Here is a 13338-nt window from a genome sequence, read left to right on the forward strand (position 1 = left end):
GCAATTTACCCTTTTTGTAGCTAATATGTATTTCGTGCAAATGGCGATCATATTATTACTGACTATTTAAATGGCGATTTCTTTGTTTTGTTACTGACTTGCCGTGAGACAGGCTCATTGACTACGATTTACAATTTTCGCTTACATTCAAAGTTCGTTTCTTTCAATTTAAACGATCTTCAACGTCTGATGGAAAGTCAGTTTCATAATTTTCTGGACCAACCCTCATTTTCACCGCCGAATTGCTCAACACGTGGGGCGTGAGGTCTCCACAATACACCGATGTTGTCGCCAGTGGTCGGCGGAAGGTACACGTGCCCGTCGACCTGGGACCGGACCGCAGCGACGCACGGATGCACGCCAAGACCGTAGGATCCTACGCAGTGCCGTAGGGGACCGCACCGCCACTTTCCAGCAAATTTGGGACACTGTTGCTCCTGGGGTATCGGCGAGGACCATTCGCAACCGTCTCCATGAAGCTGGGCTACGGTCCCGCACACCGTTAGGCCGTCTTCCGCTCACGCCCCAACATCGTGCAGCCCGCCTCCAGTAGTGTCGCGACAGGCGTGAATGGAGGGACGAATGGAGACGTGTCGTCTTCAGCGATGAGAGTCGCTTCTGCCTTGGTGCAATGATGGTCGTATGCGTGTTTGGCGCCGTGCAGGTGAGCGCCACAATCAGGACTGCATACGACCGAGGCACACAGGGCCATCACCCGGCATCATGGTGTGGGGAGCGATCTCCTACACTGGTCGTACACCACTGGTGATCGTCGAGGGGACACTGAATAGTGCACGGTACATCAAAACCGTCATCGAACCCATCGTTCTACCATTCCTAGACCGGCAAGGGAACTTGCTGTTCCAACAGGACAATGCACGTCCGCATGTATCCCGTGCCACCCAACGTGCTCTAGAAGGTGTAAGTCAACTACCCTGGCCAGCAAGATCTCCGGATCTGTCCCCCAATGAGCATGTTTGGGACTGGATGAAGCGTCGTCTCACGCGGTCTGCACGTCCAGCACGAACGCTGGTCCAACTGAGGCGCCAGGTGGAAATGGCATGGCAAGCCGTTCCACAGGACTACATCCAGCATCTCTACGATCGTCTCCATGGGAGAATAGCAGCCTGCATTGCTGCGAAAGGTGGATATACACTGTACTAGTGCCGACATTGTGCATGCTCTGTTGCCTGTGTCTATGTGCCTGTGGTTCTGTCAGTGTGATCATGTGATGTATCTGACCCCAGGAATGTGTCAATAAAGTTTCCCCTTCCTGGGACAATGAATTCACGGTGTTCTTATTTCAATTTCCTGGAGTGTACATCGTCTATCGAGGGAAAGTAAATTTATTAAGTTTCTTAGTTTCATCTAATGAAGCCACGTAAAATTTAATTGCTCCAGGACTCCCGCCAAGATGGTTTCGGAAGGATTATGTTTTGAGCTCTATTGCATCATATGACGTGATGGTTCCCACACGGTTATTTATAGTAAAGCTGCGCCAGTTATCTGTGACATCTGGATAAAGTTCCGAAGTTGTGTAAAGGCTGACGCTTCAGATACGAACTTATGCTCTGCAGAGCCTGAGTATCCTTTGACTACAATGTAAAGAGTCAAAAGTTGTATCACTCTACTTATACACTTGAGTGTAATAACTTATAGAGGAGGAAATTTCTTAGAATGCACATTACTGTTTGGTAGTGCAACATGGATTGTTGAAACACTGTAACAGAAGAGAATCGAAAGATGTCTCAGGACAATCAAAGGTTTGAGATGTGGTGATACAGAAGAATGCTGAGAATCAGGTGGAATCAGTTAAGGAATAAGGGTGTTCTCCGCAGACTCGGCGAGAGACGGAGCGTATGGAGAACTCTGACAAGAAGGACTAAGATGACAGGACATGTGTTAAGATATTATTGAATAACGTCCATCGTACTAGAGGGAGCTGTAAAGGATAAAAAATGCAGGGCCGGCCGCGGTGGTCTCGCGGTTCTAGGCGCGCAGTCCGGAACCGCGCGATTGCTACGGTCGCAGGTTCGAACCCTGCCTCGGGCATGGATGTGTGTGATGTCCTTAGGTTGATTAGGTTTAAGTAGTTCTAAGTTCTAGGGGACTGATGACCACAGCTGTTAAGTCCCATAGTGCTCAGAGCCAAAAACTGTAGGGAAAGCAAAGAACATGACGCAAATGCCGGCCGGGGTGGCCGAGCGGTTCTAGGCGCTACAGCCGTTACGGTCGCAGGTTTCCTGCCTCGGGCATGGATGTGTGTGATGTTCTTAGGTTAGTTAGATTTATGTAGTTCTAAGTTCTAGAGGACTAATGACCTCAGAAGTTAAGTCCCATAGTGCTCAGAGCCATTTGAAGCCAGCCATGACGTAAATGGCCGTTTATTTTGATTGTATTGACTGAGATGCGTAAATCTCGTGCACCCGCAAGGAACCATAGAGCTTAGTATCTGACGTGAGGAGTCCTGCCCACTCCTCTCGATAGAATTCCGAAAGGATGCTGCGTTATTGGAGTGCTATACAACAAATCAAGCAAATAACAGTAATAGTTTTTATTACAAATAAGAAGATTGACAATACTTGGAATTTACAAAGGTTTCGCAAGCGATGGGCGACATGCAACATATATCTGAGTCATTTGCTGTAGACAATGTTCATGCAAGTCTGACACACAGTTTGTGGATCACTAATAACTGCTATTGTAGCGATCTCTGGTAGGCCTGTCAGAATACTGAGCCGATACTGAGCGGCCGACGTTGGCAGGAACGGTGCTCGTGTTCTCCTCTTGTAGAGGCCGCTGCTGTCGTGGTGCGGTCCTAACCAGCGCGCCACTGGCCGACGTCGTCTCACCCCCTCCTCTTCTCTTGCGTTCTTCATCTTCGTTCCGGCGCTTGTGGTTACGCCAGAACATTCCACCCCCCCCCCCCCCCCCCAAAGCGACGGGCCGTCGTCGTGTAGGGAGTGCGACAACGGCAGTGGAGGCGGGAGTATGGGCGCAACGCCGGGCCGGAAGCTGTTGCTGCAGAGGACGTCAAACTTCGGGTCATACCCCGCCATCCGGCCTGCGCTCTGGCGGAATCGTCCCCCGGGAAACGACCAGAGGGATACCCGCCAACCTCCTGCTGCCGTGAACCAGGTGAAGAAGGAAACGACTGCTGCGGTGTGGAAGTGCCCAACTCCGTCCGTAGGACGAGAGGCGGCCGAGGTGGCGGAGGCTCCATTTCCATGTGGTCGTCCCGCAGTGTCGTGATGATACCTTCAGGCAGCTGCTGCGGCCGCGTTGTCCTCTGGACCCGTGAATCTGGGGGGAGAGACACTGAAAGATCATCGTGCACATGTTGTTGTTGTTGTGGTCTTGAGACTGGTTTGATGCAGCTCTCCATGCTACTCTATCCTGTGCAAGCTTCTTCATCTCCCAGTACCTACTGCAACCTACATTCTTCTGAATCTGCTTAGTGTATTCATCTCTTGGTCTCCCCCTACGATTTTTACCCTCCACGCTGCCCTCCAATACTAAATTGGTGATCCCTTGATGCCTCAGAACATGTCCTACTAACCGATCCCTTCTTCTGGTCAAGTTGTGCCACAAACTTCTCTTCTCCCCAATCCTATTCAATACTTCCTCATTAGTTGTGTGATCTACCCATCTAAACTTCAGCATTCTTCTGTAGCACCACATTTCAAAAGCTTCTATTCTCTTCTTGTCGAAACTATTTACCGTCCATGTTTCACTTCCATACATGGCTACACTCCATACAAATACTTTCAGAAATGACTTCCTGACACTTAAATCTATACTCGATGTTAACAAATTTCTCTTCTTCAGAAACGCTTTCCTTGCCATTGCCAGTCTACGTTTTATATCCTCTCTACTTCGACCATCATCAGTTATTTTGCTCCCCAAATAGCAAAACTCCTTTACTACTTTAAGTGTCTCATTTCCTAATCTAATTCCCTCAGCATCACCCGACTTAATTCGACTACATTCCATTATCCTCGTTTTGCTTTTGTTGATGTTCATCTTATATCCTCCTTTCAACACACTGTCCATTCCGTTCAACTGCTCTTCCAAGTCCTTTGCTGTCTCTGACAGAATTACAATGTCATCGGCAAACCTCAAGGTTTTTATTTCTTCTCCATGGATTTTAATACCTACTCCGAATTTTTCTTTTGTTTCCTTTACTGCTTGCTCGATATACAGATTGAATAACATCGGGGAGAGGCTACAACCCTGTCTTACTCCCTTCCCAACCACTGCTTCCCTTTCATGTCCCTCGACTCTTATAACTGCAATCTGGTTTCTGTACAATTTGTAAATAGCCTTTCGCCGCCGGTATTTTACCGCTGCCACCTTTAGAATTTGAAAGAGAGTATTCCAGTCAACATTGTCAAAAGCTTTCTCTAAGTCTACAAATGCTAGAAATGTAGGTTTGCCTTTCCTTAATCTTTCTTCTAAGATAAGTCGTAAGGTCAGTATTGCCTCACGTGTTCCAGTATTTCTACGGAATCCAAACTGATCTTCCCCGAGGTCGGCTTCTACTTGTTTTTCCATTCGTCTGTAAAGAATTGGTGTTAGTATTTTGCAGCTGTGACTTATTAAACTGATTGTTCGGTAATTTTCACATCTGTCAACACCTGCTTTCTTTGGGATTGGAATTATTATATTCTTCTTGAAGTCTGAGGGTATTTCGCCTGTTTCATACATCTTGCTCACCAGATGGTAGAGTTTTGTCAGGACTGGCTCTCCCAAGGCCGTCAGTAGTTCCAATGGAATGTTGTCTACTCCGGGGGCCTTGTTTCGACTCAGGTCTTTCAGTGCTCTGTCAAACTCTTCACGCAGTATCGTATCTCCCATTTCATCTTCATATACATCCTCTTCCATTTCCATAATATTGTCCTCAAGTACATCGCTCTTGTATAGACCCTCTATATACTCCTTCCACCTTTCTGCTTTCCCTTCTTTGCTTAGAACTGGGTTTCCATCTGAGCTCTTGATGTTCATACAAGTGGTTCTCTTATCTCCAAAGGTCTCTTTAATTTTCCTGTAGGCAGTATCTATCTTGCCCCTAGTGAAATAAGCCTCTACATCCTTACATTTGTCCTCTAGTCATCCCTGCTTAGCCATTTTGCCCTTTTTATCGATCTCATTTTTGAGACGTTTGTATTCCTTTTTGCCTGCTTCATGACAGGGGCAAAATATATTTTGATGGCAGCGCTGCAAACCATCTGAACCTTAAACTAGATACAGGCAAGTCCCAAGTCGAGTCGACGGACGATCTCGCCTCGTGCCCACCGTCTGAAGCAACTAAAAAACCCTGTAAAAGGTGATTCTTGCGGCCTGCCTCCGGCGCCGGATGCTGAGGAGTGGTGGAACAGGTGGTGCGCGTTGGCGGCGGCCGTGAAGCAATTCCGCCGGCGACGGTCCCTCTCGGTGGTGCGAACGATAGGAGGGTAGTAGTAGTAGTATAAGGGTTGTGTGGGCGCACGACAGCAAGGTCTTCAGCGCCCGTTCAGTATCATTGTGAGACGGGTGTCAAGAAAAAAACTCAGAACATTTACATATAACGGAACAGAAAACACGGGGAACGATCATTGAAAAATATGTGCTCACCCACATCGAAGCGTGGGATGAAGCAGGGCGTCAGCAGTAAAACATGGACAACACAGGAAGAAAAAGGTAGAGGGTGCTAAAACAATGTAGCAGATGGAAGTGGCTGGCTGACCGCAAGGAAAAAATGGAGGAGTCAGCCACTCTGCAATACACTAAAACCTCCAGCCTAAAAGTTTAGGCCAGAGTCCAGATGCATCACAAAACTTAAAAACCCTAGACACACACGTCTCATCGTTAGCTAAAACATAGGGCAGATCCCCATCAACTTGTGCTTCTGCCCTTGCATCACGGTATAAAATGCAGTCTGTTAAAATGTGCCGGACAGAGATGTGCACACCACAAGCATCACAAAACGGAGGATCCTTCCGCCGTAATAAATAGCTATGTGTCAGAGGACAGTGTCCGATCCGAAGACGTGTGAGGGCTACCTCTTCCCGCCTGAGCAGCCGGCAGGAGGAACGCCACGGCCGAGTGGTTGACTTTACCGACCGCAGTTTATTGGCCGTCACCGCCAGCCATTCGTCCTCCCACAACTCCATGCACTTCCTGTGGAGTGCAGCGATGACTGACTGCAAGGGGATGGGACACTGGACCACATCCTGCTCTCTGCAGGCCTCCTTGGCAGCCCGATCAGCCTGTTCATTGCCCCATATGCCGACATGACCAGGCACCCAGCAGAAGGATACCTCTTTACCCCGCCGTTGGAGCAAGTACAATTGGTCATGTATCAGCTGGACCATCTCTTCAGTCGGGTACAGGTTCTGCAGTGACTGTAAGGCACTAAGAGAATCGCAGCAGAGAAGAAATCGATCGCCCCGAACACGATGCATCTGCTTCAGTGCCGTCAGGATCGCGTGGAGCTCCGCTGCGAAAACGGTATATTCAGCAGGGAGGCGAATCCGGGTAAAATGATCAGGGAACACCACATAACAGCCAAGGAAAGTCTCCTGTTTGGAGCCATCAGTATAAACGACAGTGCTTGGTACCTGGAGCGTGCGGAGCGAAGTTTGGCCATCTGCTCCTTGAATGTTCAGACAAAACGTTTCGCTTCGCCGTCTGATTGTGGATGGAACAGTGCACTAGTCAGGTGCAGTATGCCATTGCGTTCACAGAACGTTTCAAATTCGTGTGACGTGAACTGAGGGCCATTGTCTGACATTATTACTTCAGGTAAACCTTCTAGGCAAAATATCGAATTGTGCTATGTCACGTTGTCGAGTTCACTGTCACAGCAAAAGGAAACTTGGCTACGAGCACTATGGGACTTAACTTCTGACGTCATCAGTCCCCTAGAACTCAGAACTAGTTAAACCTAAATAACCTAAGGACATCACACACATTCATGCCCGAGGCAGGATTCGAACCTGCGACCGTAGCGGTCGCGCGGTTCCAGACTGCAGGGCCTAGAACCGCTCGGTCACTCCGGCCGGCCAAAAGGAAACTTGCTATATCAGTCAACCACAATCAATCTGTGCAATTTTCCTATAGTTCAGCGGAAAAGATTGAAGGAAATCAGAATCCTGAGCATCAACGTGACAACAAGATGCAGCAGAAGCGTCGAAGTCTGTGTCAGGGCCAATCGGAAGACGTGAAAGTGCGTCCGCATTATCGTGTTGAGCCGCCGGACGATACACAGTCTCGTACTGGTATTGAGATAACAACAAAGCCCATCTTTGTAATTTTTGGGCAGTTCGTACAGGAACCGGTTTCATCGTATTAAACAAGGACTGCAAAGGCTTGTAATCGGTTACTAAGTAAAATTTTCTGCCTGCAAATAGAGGTGAAATTTGGTGACATGTGAATAGTTACACTGAGCTTTGGACAACACTTTTGATGTGAAAGTGATAGGTCTGTCTTTATCACCAATTCTGTGCGAAAGCGCTGCACCGATCCCGTAAGAGGAAGCGTCAACTTGCAGTGTCACTGGTTTGTCAGGATCAAAGTGAACTAACCATCGATAACTGAGCAATGCATCTTTAAGTTTTTGGAAAGCTACTTGACACTTGCTTCGCACGAATGTCCCCTTTGTATAAGTAAGACAGATTCTTCGATAAATTTTGCACAGCATTCAAACCATACTTACGGGTGTATGAAACTCTAGAAATTTCCACACCTATTAAAAATTGTAGTAAAAATTGAGATAATTAACTATAAAATTTGATTTTCTTCTAAAAATGAATTTAAAAAATAACAGTTATTCATTTTTTCATAAAGAAAATAAATTCTAGAATTTCGTTGACCTCTAAGTATGATCTGTATGCTGTGCAAAATTCATCGAAGAATCTCTCGTACTTGTGAAGAAAATGTACCTATAGCAACTAATGCAGCCAATAGTAAGTGAAAAAAATGATGAAATTTCACTTGTTAGTAAGGTTTTTTTTTTTTTTTTTTTTTTTTACTTCTGCTGCTATGAGTGTGAATCCTGAATCCGTCCTGGTCATTCTGTCAAAGTTTCATGATTTATTTGTAAAAGTATAGACAGTGGAAGTAAAAATATCATGTGGTGCCTCTCCTGTTCCAAGCCGGCCCGTTTCACGTCCTACCCCCCCCCCCCCCCCGCCCCCTAAAGTATTCCGTGACACCTTCCGTATGTGGATAAAACAGCAACGTGAAATTACTCAACGCAAGAATTTTTCTATGGTTAGAGATCATCGCATGGGGTGTATGTGCTTCAAAATTATCTTCTGTACAGAACTTTACAATTCTTGGAACTTCAGTAAACGGCTCAGCTTTTGTGGCAGTGTACCAAGTGGGTATTATCCATCGATTCCCCAGCAGATCGGTTCTAATTCGACTGAATGGGGTTGCTGCAGAAGATACTGGTACCAGATGCCCCGGAGTTAAGTGTGGCTCGTGCTTCCATTCCCGACACTCCTTACAGTGGCCCACATAACAGACCGGTAGTGATCTGACACTAACACCTGGGTCTGATTCTGTTTAGCCTCGACGAAACCAAGATGACCATATGTAGGAGCACAGTGGAAATTGTTCAGCTTATCTGGGTGTCTATGACCTGGGATGCCTAGCAGCCATTGCCACACCATTCGATCACTTGTCCTCTCATATAATATTCTATTTATTAATCGGAATTGTGCTTTGCTTGGGCTTTCCGTCTTGAAGTCCTCTATAGTTTTCAGCAGAGCTGAATCTTCCATTTGTTCTTCAGCAAAGTCTTTTAATGCATCGATGACAGAGATTTCAACCACTCTGAGGTGTTATATCAAAGGATTCCTTCAACGGCAGTCAGCATCTTTGTGTTGGTGTCCGCTTTTGTATACCACTGTGAAGTCAGACAGCATATATATTGGTGGTCCCTCAAGTCCTTGGATGGTTTGCCAAATAAATAGGGCTGTAGCTTGCTGATGGCACAAAGAAAAGAAGAACACTGTTTCTCATTTGGGGACTAATCTGCTTCCAATTTCGAGAGTACTCTGGAAGCACAATCTATCACTTTTACAGCACCTTCCTGAATTTGCACAAGAAGTACAGCTGTACCATAACTGCCAGCACAGGTGTGAAGTTCTGTACCAGAATCCTATTCATACAGTGCAAGGATTGGAGAACATTCCAGTGGGTTCTTAAGAAAATGGGAATATCTTCCTTCAACAAGTCTTTTATAAATCACCAGTAGAATGACCACATTCTAAGAATGTTCTCACTTCAGGAATGTGCCGAAGAATAGCAATTGATGGCTGCTCTTCCTGTCTCTGGATTTGGATAGACACCACCACCATTAACTCCGTTACTCAATATTATTATTACTTGGGCAAGAAACATGGACCTTCTCGGATTCGAGCTTAGGCCAGCGATCTGAGCATACCTCAACATAGATATCAGTTGGCGTAAATATCTTTAAAATGACTGAAAAAGTAACATTGTCATCCATGTAGCAAAGACACATCGTCCATTTGAGGGGTCGAACCAGACTGGCCATCATACGTGCGCAGCATTGAGAAATACTTTGCTCCTTTCAAGCAGTCTAATGTGTTACCAATGTGTAGCAATGGGGAGAGTCTTTTTTCGTAATTTTTTTCAGTTGCATGTAGTCGACGCAGAAACGCTTTGTGCCATCATTGTTCTTCACAAGGACTACAGAAGATGACTAAGGACTCCCCAAAATTTCAATGATGTCATCTTGCTGCATCATTTCCATTTCCTCCTAGATTATCCGTCATACAGCTGCCAACACGCAATATGAGCACTGTATAATTCTTGGATGGTCCCCAGTGCTGATATGGTGTTGTCGTATTGGCTACTTCGTCAGTCTTTTCTCCACTCCGGATTCGAAAGCATCCGAAAACTGGCACAGAGCAGCAAACACTTGCCCCATACCATCGGCAGTTTGATAATATTAACAGCTTCACCTCCTGCATCGTTCGCAGTGGTGGTGAAACACAGTTCTTCGTTAATGGCCCTAAGCGTATCCTCGCTGGCATGTAGACTTATTTGTGAGTCTGGATAGCTGACTAAACGATTTGCTCTCCTTGACGATGGCAGCATAGAAAGTCTTCAACGGCAAACAGCCTAGAACAGTCTCAGTTACATGTGCTTGTTCGAATAACTTCATTAGACTGGAGCTCTGGTCTTCCACAGTCTATGACCGCTTGTTGTGTCTATCAGAAATACACAATCAAGAATGATATTATGATTTAACTCTGATAAAATGACATTTTCGAAGGGCTGTGTTCTTTCATTGATTGTTATTCTTGTAACACACGTCCCTATTGGCTGGATGTATTTCCAGTTTACAACGTTCAGCACAATTGCTTTCGTACCACGGAATGTAGTCTTCTTTAACTTGAACGATAAGCGTTTGACATTACGGATAAGGAAGCCCCCACAGCCGACCCTGGCGGGGTGGCTACCGGTGATGACGTCAGTGGGATGTCGTGACGTCTTGGTGACTGTCGTCCATGGAGGATTTTCATCTGTGGGTGCCAGAGTTCCGTAGATGGTCGCCTACTTTACTTCTTCCGAATTTGGCGGCTAAGCTAGCGGCTGGTAGCCAAGTACGTTAACACGGAACTGCTAGGACTTTCTGGCGAGAGACAACGTCCAGAGCAGGGGGATGGGCGTCTTCCCACTCGTCGAAAGCAATCGCGTGCAATTGAACAGCGTAAACAGATCTGTTGAGATGCTTGACATCTAGCGGCTTAGTAGTCGTCGGAAACTATCCTTCTTCCTCTATAGAAACTTAAACGTGCGCTGTGCGTCCACAGTGAAAATCCCCTTCACTCGCGCCCTTCCCTCCCCACCCCCACCCCCCAAATATCTTTTCTTTTGTGGGGTTTTTATACTTGGTGGAGGAGTTAGCGTGTACCTACCTTAGTCTGGTGATGGGTTGTCGTCTGACAGCTGCGGCATAAATCCGAATGACCGAGTCCATTCTTTCTGGTGCGTTCGGCAGGTGACGGAGCTTGGTGCTAAAGCATGATACAACTCTTCTTCAACATTCTGTATACTTCCGTAGTCTAGGGGTAGCGTCTTTGATTAGCAATGGAAACGTCCTCGGTCCCGTGAAACCACACCACCGCCAAAACTTTGAATAAAAACCATCAGCAATGGTGGTCAGAGACTTCTAGCATAAGGAATCAGCCACATTCAGCCAACAACTTTGTCAAAGAGGGTGGAGGAGCGGACAGAGGTTCAGGGCATTCGTTTGCCCTTGGGGTGGGAAACAGCCCCTTAAGGCGGAAGAACCAGGAATGATTAACGGCATGAGGATACAGTAGGTAATGCAAACCACTGCATTATACACACATAATTTTTATCCACAGGACACCAGGCCTGTAAGTGAGAGAAGTGTAATGATGAGTTTCCCATTGGCAAAAGTTTCCGGAACAGTCCCCCATTCGGATCCGCGGGAGGGGACTGCCAAGGGGGAGGTGACTATGAGAGAAAGATTGATTAACCAACGGAAAGATAACGTTCTACGAGTGGAGGGTGGAACGTCAGAAAATGTAAATGCAAAGGCTCAACCTAGATATAGCGGAGATAACTGAAATGAAATGAAAAGAAAACAAGGATTTCTAGTCAGATGAGTATAGAATAATATCAACAGCAGCATAAAATGGTATAACGTTAGTAGGATTTGTTATGAATTGGGAGGTAGGACAGAGAGTGAGTTACTGTGAGCCGTTTAGTGATAGGGTTGTCCTCGTGAAAATCGATAGCAAACCAACACCGATAGTGATACTTCTTGTACACATGCCGACGTCGCAGGCTGAAGATGAAGAGATAGTGAAAGTTTATGAGCATATTGACCGGGTAATTTAGTACGTAAATGGAGAACCGAGACAGAGACGCTTCAGGACAAGTGTTTGATTCGCACAGCAATGGGTAGCCCTGTGTGAGGTGTGATGGACAGCAACAGGGATCCACCAAGTCCCAATCACTTGGATACACTTGAACGAAGCAACATACTCGTACATGTTATAAAGCAACGAGTTTGTCGTTGTATATTGCTTTCTCGACAACTCAGGAAAATAAACAAGTAATTGCAACCAGCACTGGGATCTTCCATAATGTGGAACATGTGAGACCCAGATACGAGTTCCTAGTACGTCATCTACCGCAAGAGCGACAATTTACACCCTGTAGGAAGACTGAGAAGCTTTACAATGTCGGTCTGTTATTAAGTGGAATCGCAATTTAGGTCCCCCAATGACAATGTCCGTCAGTGTCTTAGAGGACATTTAAGAAAACGGGTGAAGCAGATGCAGCCAATGGGGAGTCTCTCAGGCAGCTAGGAGATCAATCGAACGTCCACGCAGTGGATAGTCAGGCAGATGGAGAGTGAAGAGACTGTGCTGAGACTCTGAGCAGTCAGTGACGGAGCAATGCAGTGTGAAAGAAATCAGAAGGTACAGCGACACCAACACAACACTCCTGTGAGACTATGACCTCTGACAATTGCCACAAGGAAAACCCTGTCAGCCACTGCGCGCTACCTGAACGAATAAGACCAGCGATTATCCAGTGCGGAAGAAGGAATGAGTTAAGCCAGCTAGGTCATTGCCTCAGTCCAACAGAATACGGTATATGAGAGTTGCCGGTTGTCAGACTGCCACCACACAAACAACAACGTGTTTGACACATCGCGCCGACTTCACATCTGCCGCACTCGTATTTATGTAAAACTGACTCTGTCGAGTGGTGAGATGACATAGTCATTGCCCTCGCCCACTCACTGAGGCTACGAACAGTCAGATCGGTCCTAAGATTTGCATTTCTATCAATGATATCGTAATAAACGTAAATGTTTCCATGTGTTAAGCATTCTGTTAATTTGTTTTACTACTACTACGGTTTTTGCACCCAATATGGAGCCATTTCCATATTAATTTCGTTGACTTTAAATACGTCACACTTCTGGCGTCCTGCAAGGGTTGTCGATTTCATGACATCCTTCGGGTACAGCCATTGTGAAGACTTAGAAACTATTAAAGATGTCTGATAAAAATTATGCTACATAACCCTACAGAAAATACTAACCTTTATTAATTATCAGCTCCACGGATGTTGTGTTTGCGTGAGCAGAGTAATTTTTTGTCGGGTTGGTGTTCGGTTTCGTGTTACCATTGCTCTATCTGCTAGTACCAGTGCTGAGATTGGCGTTGATTTGTTTGTGTCACTTCTTTCTGTGAACTAGTTTAGTTTCGTGGCCGAAGTTTCCATGCAGCTGAGGTCTAGGATGTTGGTAAACATTGGATCCAAAAGGACGAA

Source organism: Schistocerca cancellata, chromosome 2, assembly GCF_023864275.1.
Source record: "Schistocerca cancellata isolate TAMUIC-IGC-003103 chromosome 2, iqSchCanc2.1, whole genome shotgun sequence".
Lineage (NCBI taxonomy): Eukaryota > Metazoa > Arthropoda > Insecta > Orthoptera > Acrididae > Schistocerca > Schistocerca cancellata.